This window comes from Gossypium raimondii, chromosome 6 (assembly GCF_025698545.1).
Source record: "Gossypium raimondii isolate GPD5lz chromosome 6, ASM2569854v1, whole genome shotgun sequence".
Taxonomy (NCBI): Eukaryota; Viridiplantae; Streptophyta; class Magnoliopsida; order Malvales; family Malvaceae; genus Gossypium; species Gossypium raimondii.
Genome location: NC_068570.1, coordinates 47,363,598 through 47,384,541, shown reverse-complemented (window position 1 = coordinate 47,384,541; position 20,944 = coordinate 47,363,598). Strand labels below are relative to the sequence as shown.

The 20,944-nt window shown below is 30.2% G+C and overlaps 1 long non-coding RNA gene across 12 annotated transcripts in view; it reads right to left on the bottom strand.

Annotated features, from left to right (window-relative positions):
* LOC105773744 (uncharacterized) overlaps nucleotides 1–20,680 on the bottom strand; it is a 30,022-nt gene extending 9,342 nt beyond the window's left edge. Inside the window, exons 1-6 of one of the 12 annotated variants that reach the window (XR_008196809.1) lie at nucleotides 20,335–20,680; nucleotides 19,305–19,363; nucleotides 19,044–19,122; nucleotides 17,372–18,779; nucleotides 1,945–2,024; nucleotides 1,001–1,632 (exon numbers count right to left, since the gene is read on the bottom strand). This is a non-coding gene — a long non-coding RNA (uncharacterized LOC105773744). Of the gene's footprint in view, nucleotides 1–1,000; nucleotides 1,633–1,656; nucleotides 1,715–1,944; nucleotides 2,025–12,029; nucleotides 12,805–12,885; nucleotides 12,992–17,371; nucleotides 18,780–19,043; nucleotides 19,123–19,304; nucleotides 19,364–20,334 lie in introns of those variants that run through there. The other 11 variants (XR_008196808.1, XR_008196816.1, XR_008196814.1 and 8 more) reach the window with 11 other exon arrangements.
* Nucleotides 20,681–20,944: the final 264 nt, after the last annotated feature.

Here is a 20,944-nt window from a genome sequence, read left to right as displayed (position 1 = left end):
TTCATTGATTTCATAAATAACTATAATGGTATGGCAATACGAATCAAATATGGATACCTTGAGAATTGATCAGCTAAATGATTTTTGTTTATATAATAACTATATTGAGAAGAATTTTGGTTACTATGTATCTTAATGTTATTTAATTTGCTTATTCATTTTATGTATTTACATTGATTTCTAATTGTTTTAGCACCATTGAGTATTCCATACTTAGCATATGGTTATTTTTTTCCATGCGCAAGTCTCAAACAAGTTTCTAGTATATTGAAATCAGAAAGCATCCAAATTTAGTAGCTCAACTCAGCTCGGGTCAAGTTTGAGTTCCTTTGTATTCATATATATATATATAGCTAATGGCATGTACCAAGGCTAATCTTGGTGTTTACATAACATTTTGGTTGACTTGGTATGCTTCTTTAGTAATGGACCTATAAATTTTTCTTTGATGAACTTTAATGCTTGAGTTATAAATTATTATGCATGAAAACAAAGGTTTGTTTACTTGCCAAGCTTGGTTAGGTTGAAGAGTATTTGCTATTCAATTATTGGAAGATTTGATCATGTTTTACTATATTAAGTTTAAGCAATTGAGATTGGTATAATAATGGTGTAAGTAAGGCTTGAATAGGTTGGTATTTGAATGCTTAAAAATGTTCATTTAAGGGAAATATTGCATTAGTGTCTTAAGATAAAAGGAATATGTCTTGACACCTCAAGAACAAATTCAACCATTTAGTGCATCTCACAACTTTAAGTCTCGAGACTAAATGAATAAGTCTTGAGACAACATCGCTTAAGTCTCAAGACAATACCACATCGAAGTAAAAATAATGACACAAGGAAGGTCTGTCTCAAGATACATCGAGTTCAAATTCGAATCCAAAGTTTGTATTTGACCTCGTACAATTCCTAAATTACTTTAATTAAAATCGTTTAACATTCATTGTATGTGTTTTTGCATTGGATTGAAATTATATACGATTTATTCGATTGAATGCCATGTCACCCAGGAAAATGATATTGATTTAGTCTAAGTTTCTTCAACAACGTAATGTGACATCACACATTTTAATCTAGTGATCTAGTAGGACGTGGGTTTCACAACCCTAGGGTATTACAAAAAGGCGCTGCCACCCTTACTTTTTTTACTTAGAGTAGAAGTTGTATCATCTTTTACAATATTAGTATTTAATCAAGCCCTATCCGAATAGAACTGTTGTATAAATAAGAACTATCAGTTAAACAATTTAGACACCTTCTCATACGCCGTTATTCTAATAAAAAGTAGTGGAAATTTATTTCTAAGAATAAAAACTATTTTTTAGGAAAAACGTACAGTGTTCGGTTATAGAAAGATATATATTTTCCTACTGAAAGTAAATAGAAGTCTTCATTCTATGATTTGGTTCGTGTTGCTCGGGCCCATACTTGAGGCCAGGGATTTAAATAGCAGTCCGATACCAAAATAGCAGCCTCTATATAGCGGTAGCGGCACCGTTCGAAACTGCTACTACTGAAAATAGCAATGGGAAGAGGAGTCACATCGTTAGCGGTGGATCGCAGCCGCAATTTAACGGGTAACAGACAATTGCGGCAATAACGGTCTGTTATTCCCGTTATTTTTCGTTACTGTAAAATTAAAAAAAATTCATCTCCTCTAAACAAAAATCAACATAAATACAATAAGACAAAAGGGAATATATTCCCTTACCTGCAAAATTAGAGAGTTTTCAATCAAAAAAAGTAAAAAGAAGTCTAAATAAACAGAAAAAACAATCCAAAACAATAGAAAATATAAAATTCTCATATTTCGATTTAGACTCTAAACGCCAAACCAAACGGCAAACAAAATCACAACACAACTACCATTGAACCCGAGAAGCAAACCCTGATCACTTGCAGTCTTGCACATTCGAAGATTCATAATTTTCAAGTAAGTACCTGAAATTTTTTTTCTTCATTCTTGCTTGTTTTTGCCATAAAATGCAAATATTGTTGTAAGTTACAAACAAGTCCTGAATCTGCAGTGCAAATATGTTTAGACTTTAGGTTAGGGATGAAGGGAGAAGGGATTAGATGACTCGAATGGGTTTGAAGATGGATGTAGAGAAAAATGATGAAGGATGCCAAAGATTTTGAATAGTTTTTTTTCTCTCTTTTTTCATTTTTAATTTCTCCTTTCTGTTTACTTTTCAATTTTGACATTTGGTTTTTTTAAAGGTCGGATTTTATTATGTCAAGGTAGATTTTTTATTATTGTAAAGCATTAAATATCATTTATTAGCTCCTGCTCCTGGCACAGGCATTGATGTGCTGGATAGTGGATAGTTTAACGCATTAAATCTTCAAAAAAAACATTATTTAATGCATGGTCTAAAATTTTCTAATTAAAATTTATTGAATGCATAATGATATTTTTATTTTTAAATAATTTTATTTTAAAATAATAAGATTTAATTTTTTAATATTAATATTTAATTCAATTTTAATATATTTCAATTTCATAATTTATTTTATTATGCTTTTAATGAAAAATTATAGCCTCCATCACTTATGACTTATATTATTAAAGGTAAAAATCAAGACAAATTAATTCGTGTTTTCTTCATCAAATCCGATAGATGACTTCAATTCAACATTAGATAAATCTCTATTGATTTGGTTTGCATAATATGAAAAACTTAAATTTTTAATTTGATCCAATTTGAATTTAAATTTTATTAAGATGGAACAAAACAAACTATTTATAACAAAAACTTTGAAACCAAGTAATAATGGGTTATGATATTGTTGTTTTTAAAAATAATAAATTATGGATTATGCAATAAATTTAATTTTTCCATGTTAATGATGTTTACTTTTTTTGTATTATATTGTTGATAATATAAGTAATGAGTTGATTATATTTCAAAATATAATTTTATGTTTCTTATATATAAATAAAAATAAAGCATGCCACCAGGTGAAGAGTTCTCGAATAAAGGATTGGAGGGTGCACCAAGTAATGATATAGGTTGGCACTTTAGAACTCCAGTGGCAAATATGAAAGGAAATGTCGTATGTAAACTTTGTGGTAAAGTTGTGAAAGGAGGAATAACACGATTTAAAGAGCACATTGCTCATAAAACCGACAATGTTACAACATGGCCTAATGTTTCTGGAATGTGATACTTTATTATTATTTTTAAATGTTATTGTAAATTTATCAATAAAGATTATATATAATTTATAATAATATAAAGTGTGAATTATTTTTATTTTATTAATAGGTGTCATTAGAGAAAGTATGATGAATATACTGAAAGAAAGCAACACAAAGAAAATAGACAAAAAGAGGAGAAAAGATGAATTCTTATCTCAATTAAGAGAAGAGGAGGATGAACACAAGGAATTCATTGATAAGGTTTCTGCTATAAGGCAAGCAACTCGAGAAAGTATCCAATCACGACACGAGTGGCATAGAAGGGAAGAATTCAGACGAAATACTGGTGATTGGAATAACATTTATGAAGAATGGCGATCTTCTCATGGATCAACTAGAGAATACATAGAGAAAGAACAAGTAAATTCATCCCAAATAAGTTGAGTTTACCTTAAGGGAGCTATACCTGAAATGGTTAGAAACAAGAGTTCAAAGCAACCAAAGGTGAATGACTTTTTTAAAGAGTTTTCGAAGGAAGATAGGTGAAGCGGGATCTAAATTTTTAATATATAAAAGACTTCCTTTTCAATTAGCAAGCTCTCCATGGTTGTATAACTTGATTCAAGTGTCAACAGAAGTTAGATAATGTGTAAAGCTCCCAACACCTTATGAGGTTTCAGATGTGTATTTGGAGTCAAAGTATCAACGAGTTCGTGATTGGGTAAATAGACTAAAGACTCATTAGAAAGAATTGGATGCAACTCTAATGTATAATGGTTAGACCAACAGTTTGAATCAAATGCACATCATTAATTTCTTTGTTTATTGCTGTAATGGAACCATTTTTTGAAAATCGGTAGATGTCTCAAGTGTCCGTAATAGAAATGTTGAATTCTACTACTGTTTGTTAAATTCAGTTGTAGAAGAAATTGGAGAAAATTACATTGTCCAAATAGTGACTGATAATGAGGCAGCAATGAAAGCTGCTGGAAAAAATTAATGTTGAAAAGAAAACATCTATATTTGACCTCATGTGCAGCTCATAGATTTATGCCTTGAAGATATTGGGAAAAAGCCCAGTGTAGCAAAAGTGTTAGATGAGGCAAAAAAAGTGACTCGCTTTATATACAATCATACTTGAACTATTGATTTGATGAAAAAGTATACACAAGAGAAACAAATACTTCGACCCGCTCTTACTTGATTTGCAACTCATTTCATTCAACTTGAAGAGATAACAAGACAAAAGCAAGGTCTGAAAGAATGTTTAATTCAAAGGTCAGTATTTTATAATTAGTTAATATAATTACTTAAATATAGCAACTTTTAATGACTATTAGTTCCAAATAATTTAAATTATATTATTTTAAAATTTTTCTTATGAATAGATAGGAATTTAAAGAATCAAAATGGGGACAGCAAAAGTCAGGGCCTGCTTATGAATCTAAAAATACTGTTTTGGGAAAAAAATTTTGAAAAAAAGCCAATGACCTCATAAAAGTTTACGAGCCCCTAGTAAAAGTATTGAGACTTGTGGATAGCGATGAAAAACCAACAATGAGCTTCATTTATGAGGCTGTTGATAGAGCTAAACGAGCAATTCAACAAGATTGTTGATATTTCACCGAGTACGAAAAGATTATTGACAATAGATGAAATTTTATGCATTCCGACTTTATTCAGCTGGTAAAATAAAATGTTTCATATAATTAAGAACTATTTTTATATTTTATTATTTTAAGCTTTAGATTATTATTTGATGATATTCTTATAAATTATACTTAGGTTATTTTCTCAATCCTCAATTTCAATTTGGGGTGGAGCATTCTGAGAATGTACTAATAGAAATATTAGAAGGTACACGATCAACAATTGAAAGATTAGAACCTTCTCTTGATACTCAAGTTAGAATGGTTAATCGAGTTAGATTCAAGTATTATTATTTGTAACTTAGTTACATAATTTGAAATAGAATTTTTTTTTTACTCTATCTTTTATTTTTGCAGTTGTTACTATTTAAAGATAAACATGAGACATTCGGTACTCTACAAGCACAAAGAGCTTGGAAGCAAATGAATCCAGGTAAACAGTTAATTAAATTATTTAATTTAATTTATATTATTTAATTATATTGTACATTTTAAAGTTATTTTGAAATTTAAATAATATTATGCAACTGAGTGGTGGATAATATACAGCACATGTGTTCCCGAATTACAAAAATTAGCAATTAAAATGCTTAGCCAAACAACTTCAGTATCAAATAGCGAACGAAATTGGAGCACATTTAGTTATATTCACACTAAGGCAAGAAATAGGTTAAAGTATAAAAAGCTTGAGAAACTAGTGTTTACCTATTATAATATGAGGCTTCAGATAAGGCATCAAAAAAATGAACATTGATATAAACGCTAGTTTTAATTCTATCAACCTTGATCATATCTTTGAAGATGTTGATCCACTACCAGAATGACTTCATGAGAAAGAGATTCCATTATTAGATGGTGAAAATACCGGTGTGTTGCATGTGGATACCTCTAATGATGAAATAGATGTTGATCAATCTCAACAACAAAATTTGTCTCATTCAAGTTCTAGTTCAATGCCAAGTCAGAGTGGCAATGGACTCGATGGTGGTGGTTTAAGTCCAATTGATGAGGATGATGGATATTGTGGTAATAGAGGTGAAATTAGGTCTTCTAGTCAGTATGGAGGAGAATGTGGGGTTGGTACCTCTAGTGGACATTTTTGTGATAGATCAGAGTTTGATGAAAATATGTTTCCTGAACCTAAGAGAGATAGAAGTGAACCTAGAGCTCCATCAAAAGGAAAGGCAATAAGGATACTTCTATAGGCTTTTCATCTGGTAGGAGATCGAGTTCAGTAACCTTAGGTATAGTGATTCATCTACTAGCACTCAATGATGGTAATGAAACCATAATTCAATATAATGCTAAAAATATTCCAATCTACATAAATAATGTAAGATTTGTAATTCCTAAAATTTTGTGTTTTCTTGAAATGCATGGAGATATATTGTTAGAAAATAATTTTATATGTCAGTATTTACCATTTTCTATTAATAAAAGTCAATTAGTTTATCATAGAAAATTCTTATATAGAAATATCATTAGTTAATAATAATAAATTTGTGTGTAATAAAACTTTTACACCATTAAAAGAATAAATTATGTACTTTTATGTACTAATAAATTATTGTTGATTATCTTAGCAAGCCTTAAGGATAGAGGTAAAAAAACCTCTAGAAACAATTGGTGAATGGACTACTGTTTATAAAAAACCCAACAAAGAGAAAGCAACAAATTCCAAACAATGATTTGTACCTGCACAAGTACCATTTTATCCTAACCAGGGATATTATGTGTCATATCCAATGGTAAACCAACCAATTGGAACTTCTTTATCATTGACACCAAAAACAGTTAGTCAATCACAATGGTCCCAAAATCCAAATTTAGCGTTTCAAGCCAGTTATGCTGAAATGATTAAGGGAACAAAAAATTTGTTGAAACAACAACAAATTCAAGATATTAAAGATCTTTCTAAAATAAAAGATTTTTATAATCTTGGTTTATCACTAGAATTTTATAATCTTATTAATGAAATATGGAACACCCATGTTTTTAAACAAAGAGCAAGTTTCGGAAGAGCTCTTACCAAGTTTTCATTATTTTGGTTGAAAAAATCCAAAGAAAATGAAGCTAATGAATTTTGTTAAAATCTATTTTATATAGGGATTGGGATGAATTAGAATATTTATTATGGATATTAAGGAGATAAACAATCTTCTTCATATATTTCAATATTTTATTAATAAAGGAAAAATAATCTCATTATGAATAAAATGTTTAGGTTATGTTTATATAATAAAGCTAGAAATATTTTACCAAGAGAGATATTTAATAAAATAGATGGAGCAATTAGCAACCACTAGCTCTATTTCAAAAACATTTTCGAATATTTCTTACAAGCTTATATTTTTACAAATGATATAGGAGAAGAATTTCCTACTATCAAATTTAGATTAGATCATGAACCGTTCGATATAACCAGTATTGAATGGGGTTTTATAAAAAAATTAATAGTACAAAATTTTTCTTTTCATCTTTTAAAAGATTTTCCTGCAGCTGTTAAATCAGCATTATCAAGCATCATACACAATAATGATTTTTTTTATTATTTTTATATTCAAATAAACAGCCTTATTGGTATTGCTGAAAAAGAAAAATTTTATCAGCCATATCAACTATGAATTACTCAAAAGATGATTGCAAGCCCGCAATTATCTACTATCAAAGAAAATAAAGAACACTTGGGAAAAACAATTGACAGGTGTCACAATGATTTAAGCTATTATCAAACCCAAGCTGGGATTGATTTAATAGCTAAAGCCAAATATCTTTAAGAAAAAGATTATCAACTCTGGACAGATGGAAGAAGAATATTAGCATACCATTCTGGTATTATTGAAGAAAGAGATAAAGAATCCATGCGACTACTAAAAAAGATAGCCGACAAAGAAATTAAAGATTTTCCATCTCATATTCTAGAAAAAATCAAAAGCACACGGGAAAATTAGAATTCACCAAGACTTTCATTTGATTCATTAAATTTGGATGAAATCGAATAAATGAATCTTGATAACATCCAACAAGGATAAAGCCAAAAAAGGCTAACACCAAGAAAGAGGAAGCAACTTGAAAAACAAGGCATCCAGATACAACAAAACTATCATCAAACTAATGATGTAAGCAATGATGATGGAAGCAACCATTAATTCAACGATGCAAAGTGGAAGCAATCAGGTTCATGCAATCAAAGAAGTAATACGACAAATGCAACGTGGAAGCAACCACATCCACAAAGAGATAGGATCTGTATCAGAAACACTGCGTGAGATTCAAAGAACAATTGTATAGAGTTTTGAAACTCAGTTATAAATAGAAGGAAACCAATTGTATGGCATCGAGAAATACTTAGCTTTCTTCTCTTTTGCTAATAGTTTTTTCCTTTGTAAATTTCTCTACTTTAATATACATTCCACATAAACCCTCGCACTAACCCCCCGAAATTGGTGATTTTTGTACAGAAACATGGGTTCTCCATATTTCATTAATAAGATTATAAAATTCTGGTGATAAGCCAAGATTATAAAAATCTTTTATTTTAGAAAGATAATTAAAATCTTGAATTTATTATTGTTTCAACAACTTTTTTGTTCCATTAAACATTTCAGCATAACTGGCTTGAAACACTGAATTTGAATTTTGGGATCATTGTGATTGACTAACCGTGTTTGGTGTCAATGATAAAGAAGTTCCAATTGGTTGGTTTACCATTGGATATGGCACATAATATCACTGGTTAGGATAAAATAGTACTTGAACAGATACAAATCCTTGTTTAAAATTTGTTACTTTCCCTTTGTTGGGTTTTTTATAAACAACAATCCATTCACCAACTGTTTCTAGAGGTTTTTCACCTCTATCCGTAAGGCCTGCTAAGATAATCAGCAATAATTTATTAGTACATAAAAGTACATAACTTATTCTTTTAATGGTGTAAAAGTTTTATTACACAAATTTATTATTATTAACTAATGGTATTTCTATATAAGAAATTTCTACAAATAAACTAATTGACTTTTTATTAATAGAAAATGGTAAATCTTGACATATAAAATTATCTCCTAATAATATATCTCCATACATTTCAGAAAAATAAAATTTTAGGAATTACAAACCTTACATTATTTATGTAGATTGGAATATTTTTAGCTTTATATTGAATTATGGTTTTATTACCATCTATTCCTCTGCTTTTATAGAATTTTAATAATTTCCCATTTTTCTATATGGTTTAGAAGAAATTCGAACTCGAACAACAAGATATAAAATTAGGAAATTTAATTGGAGAAGAAAAGATCTCTCTAATGAAATAATAGAAAAATTAATAAAAGCATATTTCTAAAGAAGAAATATATAAAATATCTAAGTTTAAAATATGGACTCGAGGCATATAGAGAAGATAGGTGGAAATCACAGTAGCTAAGGGTACAAGAAGAGGATTAGCAAAATCTCATTATTTACTAAAGATAAAATTAAGAGGATTAAAAGAAATATCCTCAAGTACGATATATCCATCTAGGGATAATAATGATTACTATTAGAGCACTATTTAGGAAAGGTCATTATATTCCTATAATAGCTATTCTTTTAGATAAAAGATTTGAAAATCCAATAAAAGCACTAATTGAAGGAATTCATCTAATTTGCATCTTGGTGTAATAAGATTTAAGGTTAAACCAAATTACTTTATATCCATTACAAATCCTCTAATAGAAGAGTGTCTATGCTTTAGAATTGAGACAAAAATTCGATATTCATGATCTAGCAAAAGATCTAGCAATAAGTTGGACTTCTATTAATGAATATACAAATACTACAGAGGTTGAAATCAAAGAGATAAATAACAAATTTATTGAGCTCTTCGAACCTAATAAATTTACTACAGAAATACAACCTAAATTATTAAATTTAAAGGATCTATCAATTCCAAAAGATTGGATGATAGAAAGATTGGATGCATTTACCATGCGCGGTCATGGTTTGCAATATTTCCACCTGACTTTATTGCATCCGATGATTGTAATCTTGGTGGAAATGCTTTTACCAAAACGGAAAGAAGTGTACTTGATTAAGAGTCAAATGGAAAAGCGGCGAAGTTCTACACGTTACTTAATGAAATGAATGAAGAACTTTATGAGGGATCAAAATTTTCAAAAATATCCTATATTCGTCTTTTTCACTTAAAATGTTTGGGAGGTTGGACCGAAAATTCTTTGACAATGCTGTTAGAGTTTTTGAGAGATATGTTTTCGTTTATAAAAATCCCTCATTCATGCAAAGATATGAAGAAACTGTTAAAATATTTAGGCTTTGGGTGCAACAAAATTTATAGTTGTCTAAATGACTGCATGTTGTACTGAGGTGATCGAAAAAACTAACAGTCTTGTCATATTTGCGGTAAATCTCGTTGGATGAATAGAAATACAGAAGATGTGAATGATGATGAATATACGGCACAGTCAAAAAAGAAGCCAATTAAGATTTTACGATATTTGTCGCTAATACCAAGACTTCAAAAGCTTTTCATGTCGTAAAAGACAGCCGAGTCTATGACGTGACATCATGATCAACGAACCGATGATGGATTATTAAGGCATCCTGCGGATTTTTTAGCTTGAAAATCATTTGACAGTAAATTTCCAAGCTTTGCAAGCGATCCTCGGAGTGTGAGGCTTGGGCTAGCATCTGATGGATTTAATCCTTATAAAATCATGAGCACTTCGTACAGTACTTGGCCTGTAGTGCTTGTTTCTTACAATTTACCTCCATAGATTTGCATGAAGCAATCTTCTTTTATCTTATCTATGATTATCTCTAGAGAGAAAGATCCCGAAAATGATATTGACATTTATTTGCAGCCACTTATTGAAGAGTTAAAACAATTATGAACGGGTGTTGAGACATATGATGTATTGAGAAAGGATAACTTTTATTTACGTGCAGCTTTTTTGTGGACTATTAATGATTTCCCGGCTTATGTCAATTTATCTGGTTGGAGTACCAAAGGACATTATGCTTGTCCTTATTATGCTGCGCAAACATGTTCGAAGTGGTTATATAATAGGAAGTTCTCTTATATGGGGCATCGTCGGTGATTAGATAGAAATCATAGATTTAAATTTTAGAAGACTCTATTTGACGGTACTGAAGAGTTATGAGAAGCTCTTAAGTAGACCATTGGATTTGAAATCTTGTTCATATTAAAAGGTATCAATTTCAGTTATAGTAAGATGAATCAACCACCCAACACGCAAATAAAGAGAAGATCGAGGGATGAATCTAATGAAGAGGATAATCCTAATGAGGTAGACTTGTGGAAAAAAATAAGTATTTTTTTGAGTTACCTTATTGGAAGCATCACATTTTACGACACAATCTTGATGTCATGCATATTGAGAAGAATGTTTGCAAGATCATTGGGACAATTTTGAATGTCGATGGAAAATCAAAAAACAATTTTCAGAGGCGACTTGATTTAGTTAACATGGGAATTCGGCGTGATCTTCATCCCCAAGTACTTTGGAATGAGAAATATCAGTTGTCACCTATTTTTGCAATGTCGAAGAAAGAAAAAGAAGTGTTCTACACGGTGTTAAAGGATATAAAGGTCCCAGATGCGTATGCATCAAATATATCTCAATGTGTGTCTTAAAAATCGAAGACTATTCCTTAAAATCACATGATTATCACATCTTGATGCAAGATTTACTATCAGTTGCTTTACGGTGTTATATGTCAAAAAAAGTGGCATCTTGTATAATTGAATTATCCAATATAATGAAAGCTATTTGTGGAAAAATTTTAAATGTTGAAGAACTTGAGAAAGTATAAGACCGAGCCGCTTTGACTTTATGCAATTTGGAGAAGATCTTTCCACCTTCCTTCTTCACTATTGTGGTGCACTTGCTAATTCATCTCTCTCATGAAGCAATACTTGGTGGACTGATTTTCTATCGATGGATGTATCCTATAGAAAGGTGCTAATTTATTTGTAAAGTATTCATCCATTCAACTCTATACCTTTAGTTACAACTTTTGATAATGTTGTATATCGTGTTTAAGTTCCTATGCAAATTGAAGTCTTATTGTCGTAATAAACGCTATCTAGAAAGATCAATTGCTAAAGGTTACTTGGCAGAGGAGTATATGAATTTCTGTTTTAGATATTTAGAATATGTTAAAATAAGACTGAATAGACCAAGAAGAATGGGCTGCATATAATAGTACAACAATAATTTTAGTAACTAATTACAACAATAATAGTATATATAAAATAGTTGAAATATTTAACAAGATCAAGATTTAAATTATAATATTACATATAATTAAAAAATCATAAAATATTATTACATTATAATTCGTAAATATCTTCATCCACATCCTAGTGAACCCATTGAAATTGTGTACTAGTACTAGGGATAGTTTCATTTAAGTTTTTTTTCTAGAAAAGACAATTTCTGATCTTTTGTCGATGGCATCTCTACTTCCATTGCCCATGCCAAACATGTCTTTAAGGGTGTTACAGAGTACAACGTACCAACCCTCATCAGTTGGATCTTTCAAGTAAAAAACTTGTTTGACTTGAAATGAAAATACATACGACTCATCTATCAATTGTTGTCCAGTGTGAATTAATCAAGAGAAGTTCACCATTGTAAAACCAAATTGATCTTCTTCTTTTTTAATTCCACGAGCAGTATTAACATCAGCCCAATCATATTGAAATAAGACAACTTTCTGTTTGCCATAGTAGCCCAACTCAATAATGTCAGTAAGAAGCTCGTAATACTCCACATTTTCCTCAACAGGATTACTGTCCCTAGCACTAGCATAACTTGTAATTGAAGAATTAACAACTATTCCACAATTTTGAGTCCTCCTCAATCTTTTACGAGATTTTGTATGAAACCTGAATCCATTAATGAGGAAGGCAGTATATCTTTTTACTACTATATTCGGACCTTGGAAAAGCCATTTAACTTCGTCATTGACGTCCTTTCCACTCCAAACCTATTAAATCGAAAGTAAATTGATTAATTATAAATGTTATACGAAAACATTATTATGTCAATGAAAGCTTCAGTTGCATACCATTTGCCCTAACCATTCATGAAAAGATTCTGTAAATAACTTATGAATCTCTCAATATTGTAATCTTCGAGAGCGTGAACGAGATCTCAAGACTTGTTTGTACTCACTACGTTAAAAAGTGGATTACTTGGTTAGAAGATAAACAAATTAAAAAGATGAATATTTATCAAATTTTAAAACTTACTTGCGTAATGTTTCAATTGAATCGTGGTGAAAAAGAACATATTAATGTGCTTGTACCAAGATCTATCATCTAAATGTGCAATATACCGATTGGTTCTCCATAACTTCGAAATAGATAAGTTTCAGGTAAGTGATGATTAGTGAGTCCAGCATTTCTACTTGGTCTATTCATTCTTGTTTCAACATCTTCTAAATATCTAGATCAAAAAGTCATACTCTTTTACCAAGTAACCTTCAGCAATTGATCCTTCTGAATAACGCTTATTATGACAATAAGACTTCAATATACATAGGAACCTAAACATGATATACAACATTATCAAAAGTTGTAACTAAAGGTATATTCATGAATGAATAAAAACTTTACAAATAAATTAGCACCTCTATAGGATACATCCACCAATAGAAAATCGGTCCACCAAGTTTTGCTTCATGAGGGAAATGGATTAGCAAGTGTACCATAATAGTAAAGAACGAAGGTAGAAAGATCTTCTCCAAATTGCATAAAGTCAAGACGGCTCGATCTTATACTTTTCCAAGTTCTTCAATAATCAAAACTTTGCCACAAATGGCTTTCATTATATTGGATAGTTCAATTATATAAGACGTCGCCTTTTTTAACATACAACACCGTAAAGCAACTTGCAGTAACTCTTGCATCAAGATGTGATAATCATGTGATTTTAAGGAATATAGTCTTCAATCTTTAAGACTCGCACATCGAGATATATTTGATGCATATGCATCTGGGACTTTTATATCCTTCAACACCGTGTAGAACACTTTTTTTTCTTTCTTCAACATTGAAAAATAGAAGGCGACAATCGAGATTTTCTATTCAGAAGTAATTGGGGATGAAGATCACATCGAATTCCCATGTCAACTAGATCAAGTTGACTTTGAAGATTATCTTTCTATTTTCTATCAACATTCAAAATTGTCCCAATGATGTTCTCACAAACATTTTTTTCAATATGCATGACATCAAAATTATGTCGCAAAATGTGATACTCCCAATAAGGCAACTCAAAAAAAATATTTCTTTTTTTTTTCCACAAGTTCGCCTCATTAGAATCATCCTTTTCATCAGATTCATCATCAATCTACCAATCAACATCACCAATGTACGCCTCCCTCAGTCTTCTCTTTGTTTGCGTGTTAGGTAGTTGATTCATCTTCCCATAACTAAAATTGATATCTTTTAATATGAATAAGATTTCAGAACCAATGATCTACTCAAAAGCTTCTCTCAACTCTTCAGCACCATCAAATAAAGTCCTCTGAAATCTAAATCTATGATTTTCATCTAACCACCGACGATGCCCCATATAAGAGAACTTCCCATTATATAACCACTAACCACCGACAATGCCCCATATAAGAGAACTTCCTATTATATAACCACTTCGAACATGTTTGCGCCGCACAATGACAAGCATAACGTCCTTTAGTACTCCAACCAAATAAATTAGCATAAGCCGAAAAATCATTACTAGTCCACAACATAGTTGCTCGTAAACAAAAGTTCTTTCTCAAGACATCATATGTTTCAACACCCGCCAATAACTATTTCAACTCTTCAATAAGTGGCTGCATATAAATGTCGATATCATTCCCGGGACTTTTCTCTCCAGGGATAATCATAGATAAGATAAAAGAAGATTGCTTCATGCAAATCCACAGAGGCATATTGTAAGGAACAAGCACTACAGGCCAAATACTATACAAAGTACTCATGATTTTAAAATGATTAAATCCATTAAATGCTAGTCTAAACCTCACATTCTGAGGATCGCTTGCAAAGCTTGAAAATTTACTGTCAAATGATTTCCAAGCTAAAGAATCCACAGGATGCCTTAATAATCCATCATTGGTTCGTTGATCAAGATGTCACCTCATAGACTCGACTGTCTTTAACGACATGAAAAACCTTTGAAGCATTGGTATTACTATTCATCCTCATTCACATCTTTTGTACTACTATTCATCCAACGAGATTTACCGCAAACATGACAAGACTGTTAGTTTTTTCGATCACCCCAATACAACATGCAGTTATTTGGGCAACTATGAATTTTGTCGTACCCAAGGCCTAAATCTTTTATCGGTTTCTTCATATATTTGCATGAATGAGAATTTTTTGCAAACGAAAACATCTCTCAAAAACTCTAACAGTAATGTCAGAGAGTTTCCGGTCTACCCTCCCAGACATTTTAAGTGAAAAAGATAAATGCAGAATGACAATTTTAAAATTTTTGATCCCTCATAAAGTTCTTCATTAATTTCATTAAGTAACTTGTAAATCTTTGCCGCTTCTCCATTTGGCTCTTCATTAGGTACACTTCTTCTTATTTCGGTAAAAACATTTCCACCAATATCACAATCATCGGATGCAATAGTTTCAAGTGGAAACGATTGCAAACCATGACTGCGCATATTAAATGCATCCCGCAACATACCTTCCATGTCATCTTCTCTAACAGACTAATGGTAAGCATTATGAGGATAAGCCGAATTAATCGTTGAAGAGGTTCTACGAGGTGTACACTCTCCATGGAAAATCTATTTTTTATACTTCCGAATAAAGCCATTAACAATTAGATGTTTGTAGAAAACTTCACGAATATGCCAATTGATGTTGCCACACTTTTTACACGGGCAAAGAATCATATTCTCTTAGTTTGCATTTTGAAATGCAAAATTTAGAAAAGTTTGTACTCCATTTCGATAGTCATTGCTTACCCTTGACAAATTCATCCAACTCTTATCCATTTCGTAGCTCTTGAAGTCTAAAGTTGACAATAAATTACGGTTACTTAAGTGTTCTAAATTGATTTAAATCATGTCATTATACTAAAATAGATAATACATATCAAGTATCAAGTATCTAATGGGTGTAAACTAATTCGTAAGTTGTTTATTTATAAGTTTTATGTAATACATACCCAAATTTCGTGATTTTTATATATTTTGATTCAAAGTTTTATGTAAGTTATGATATGATATATATTTATATAAGTTATGTAAGTTATGCAAGTTATGATATGATATATATTTATGTAAGTTCATAAATTATGGTCCAAAGTTTTTTTATTCTTTAAATGATTATGTAAGTTATGATAATCATAAACTTTAAATGTTTATGTAAGTTATGATTATCATCTTTAAATTTTAAGTTTAAATTTTAAGTTTAAATTTTAACCCTTTAATTATACTCCTTTAATTTTTAAATTTGTGTTTTCATCACCTTTATGTTTACTATACTTAAAAGACAAAATTAACAAATTAATAATTATATGTTAATAAAGTTAGTAATTATTAATTTTTCATCTATTTTGAGTTCATTTTAAATTAAATTTCCATGAACTTTTAACTTTATACTACACATTAAAATCGATCAATTTATTTTTATGATAATATTTATGAAAAATATTAAAATAATTTTAACATTAAGATAAATATTATTTTCCTTTAAAATTTTATTTTAATTAAATAATATTTATTTCTATGATAAATATTATATTATGTTTTATTTTTGAAAATAGAACTTTAAATTATATACTTTTAACGATAAATAAAAATATTATTTAAATTAAATTTTCTATGAAAATTTTAACTTTAAAACTAAATATAAAATTAATGAATTTAAATTTAGAATTTAAAATAATAAATTAATAACACAATTAAAATCTAAAACTAGAACTCAAGTTATCATCTTCCTCTTCTAATTTGTAATTTTTATTTGGCTATTATCATGAGATAATAATTAATATAAAATATTTTTAAGAAAACAATTACTTTAAAATTTTAATATCCTTGAAATGAGTAACTTTATTAGAAGAAAAATTAAATTCAATCTAAATTCAAAATATGATATTAATTTAAGTCATTTTACTTAGTAATTAATTTATCTCAAATGAGTAACTTTTGCTCCTCAACGCGAAGAAATAATAATATATAACAATAAATTTAGATCTTAATATTTATATTTTTTGTCAATTTAATCCTTATTATTTTAGCTAAATTTAAAATTATAAAATAAAAAATATATAATTTAACATAGTATTATATGTTACATTAACAAATAATTTAAAATTATAAAAATAAAAAATAAAATCAAAATTAAACATAAATGTTTAAATTTCAATTCTGGTTATCTGAAAATCTATACATATATAATATCGTATTTGAGTAGTGAAAAAATAGTAAAAGGGAAAAGCATAATGGTTGAAGATTGAAGATGGAAGTTAGGTTGGTAGAATAAATGGGTGTGTCCAAAATCAGCCAACAAAAGGAAGCTTACAGTGTCAGCCAATAAAGTGGCAACAAAATTGTAAGCATAAGCTGCCCCCACCATAGTTGGTATGTATGAACGATTTTCCCATCACCTCAATTAATACCATCAAGTTAAAAGTAAAAAGATAATGAAGTGTTAAAACATCATTGGCAATAAACACGCTTCATTGGATTCCAATTTCTTTAAATAAATAAATAAAACAAAGTGAAATCTCTAGGAAAGGGGGTATCATCCTTAGATATGATCATTTATGTTTGTGTTTTTATATTAAATGTGATAAAAGTTAAAACATTAATTTTTATTTATTCAATTAGATCAAAATCATGGAATCTATTTATGAATAATTTTATACATTCAAAGATGGTTGCATCAGTGAGAGTTGAAACACTGGCTGAATTCCAGTGTCCCACAACCACCACATATGATCAGTGCAGCAGAAGGATTTTAGTGGGGTTCAACAAATATATTTTTGGACTGCAATTTTCAGCATTTTGATCATGACTTGGGGGAACATTTTTCACAAATATCAAGATATTTTATTTGCATGCATAAATCATTTCACTTTTATTTTAATATAATTTTCACTCTATTTATTTTATTGGTCTATTGGAAAAACCCACAATAGAGTTTTTTCTCATTTTAGTTTTTCCCGGAAAATAAAATAAAAGACAGAATTTTATATAGATGGAGACAGGGGAAGAGGAATAGTAAAATTGGTTTAATTTAAATAAATTGAGTAGTCATACACTTAGAGCATTCTTCCCACCCAACAATAATAAAAAAGTTACTCAGAAAATTCACAGAATTGGAAGTCCTTAGTTTGTTATTTTGGCAGCTTAAGGAAAATGAATACATGTAAAAAAGGGAATGTCGGTGCTCCTCACCACTTTGATTTTATCCTAACCCAAAAGGAATAAACAAAAATTCCACTAAAATCAAATGTAACCATTGTTTCTACCGAATAAAAGCAAAACAAAATCATCACCTTCTGCAGATGAGATTGCTTGCTTCTATCATTATTTTATTTACATTTTGGACATAATTTTTTTAATATATTTACTACTGCAAAAAGCGAATGTTGGAGAGTGGATAAGAAGGATTGTGACCCCTTTGTTTTTTGTTTTATAAAAATATTCGATTTGTGTTTTCGTGTTAATTCTACAATATCTGGAAAACATATACCAAGCATTATGCTTCTGTTTTTCAATATCAAGCTCTTTATGTGATAGTGGTCAAAGACTAAAGAAAACAGGAATAAAAACAACCATTAATTCTAGTCTGTACCAGATATTAAACAGGATAGCGCACCTTGGCAAAGAGCTGCAACCTGCACTTGGACGATGTTATCTGCCAACTAATGCTGATAACTACGTATCTCCAACCCCAAACTTAAATGTTTCCCCAAACCAAAACCCTGCAAGAAAACAAATTAACATTCATAAACCCAGTACAGTAGATACACACACCAAGTGCTAGCAAATATTTACCTAAACCAGCTTGCAAATAGGAAACAAAAATTCGTGAAGCTTCCTCAAATGCTAACAAATTTCCTAAACAACAATCTAACACAACTACTCAAGAGGCTGGCAACATTTCATCAAAGGAGAAAATAAATAACAAGTACAAGTGAAGAGAAAGCAGCAGTTATAAAAATAAGGGTGAAATTCACTGCTATTACCTTTACACACTTTGGCCTGCTTAATTCAGTCTGACCAAAAAAGAGAAAGAAACAGAATATTTGCAGCTTAGTAACTGCCCTGCAAAATCGTGCTCTATATCAAGAACTTGCCGATGTAATCACATAACATGACTATATGTAGCTATTTTAATCACATAAGAAACTAAATAAGTGAACTGAAAACCAGTAACACCAAAACTGTCACCACATATGCTTGTTCCATAAGATAAACCAAATTCAAACATATGATCTTATTCGTACCTGGAAGACAAGAGGTTTATTCAAATCAACAGTGAATTTGTGTGCAACCATCTTCGCAACTGCATTAAAGAAAAAATCTGTTTAGCAAAGGATTAATAAATTACTAATTTTTTTTTAAAGAATAACAAAAACAAGTATAAAAAATATAATTACTATTCTAATAATTACATTAGTTTATTTTATTGCTAACAAATACTATTCATGCTATCAAATACTTCTTTTGTCCCATTGTGGGCAGTCCAAGCAAGGCCATCAGGGCAGGCTCAAGTCCATACAATTCAGAGCTGGAAGGAAGAACTATGTAAGCAGAAAATGCAACATATATGTTCTTTTATATGCTTCAATAAAAAAAACAATCATACCCTGGAATGCCACTGTGATTAATTGTATTATTGCCTATAGATGTTTCATCAAATTCAACCCAATGGCAATGACTCCAAATTTGAGATAGTTCTAAATGGTGTAAAGTGTACCCCAGATTTGAAACACCACAGATCTGCTCTCATTCACTATAAAGTTGCCACTAACTCAAGCTGAGAATTTGGGTAATCTTTAACTCTAAGGTCTCATGAATTTAACTTTTCTCTAACAAGGTTAAGTCCCTACTGATTAGTAAAGTCACTGAGTTCAAATTTTGTGAACAAAAAAAATAGTCGGAGAGAGCTTTCCTCGCTTTGAGGTCTTACATTTTGATAATAAAGTCTTACAACAAAATCCTGACAACTACAAAAAAAATTTTAAAAAAAAAATTATCATCCTTAAAAGAAAAGAAACAAAAATCTATCAATCATTTAAAACTTAGCATTGCAATTGTCCAAATCCCTCTGAATGGATTTCTTCACGTAACCCATCGATCTTAATGGCATGTAATTTATTAATCTAAATCCAAAATCCGAATTCTAGGTCAGTTAATGAATAAAGCACATTTGAACTACTCAAATTAAAATTTCTAAAATTTTAACACGATTGAAAACTAAAGGAAGTAAATTTTACCAAACCCAAACAAAAAAACATCAAAAACCTCACATACTTGCTAAGACTAAGTTCGCTGCTGGGTAAAGTGGCTAGGCGTCGGGAAACTAGGTAAACGGTTGCTCGGTTACAGCCTCTGAGGAAAGGGGGCACAGTGGGTGTTTAGGTTTCGAGAAATCAAAGAACAGACTGAGAAATAAAATAGAAGAACAGGTAGAGAGGATTTTCGGGTATAAAATAGAACAGGTTTTTAATTTTAGTCAAGCAAAGAATTGGCTGAGAAAGGCTGAGAAAGAAAAGGGTATCGGGAAAGAAAAGGGAATCGGGGGAGAGAAATAAAACGGTACCGTTTGCAAAAGAAAAGGGAATCGGGGGAGAAATAAAATGGCGTCGTTTGCGAAAGAAAAGGAAGCAGTTTGTAGCAAAGAATAAAAACCGCGTTGTTTCAATCCAAATTAAAAATTTGCGACCTTTACGGTAAAAACGTCGCTATTGCTTACATTTTGCGGTATTTTTAATAAAATGTCATTAATGGTACATATTTACAGAGTTTCCGGTCCAAACGTCATTTAAAGCTTAATTTGCTGCAGTGTTAGGATAAGAATACCAAGCTTGGAAACATTAAGGTTCGATGTTAACTTCAACATATATATGTTTTGTCGAAACCA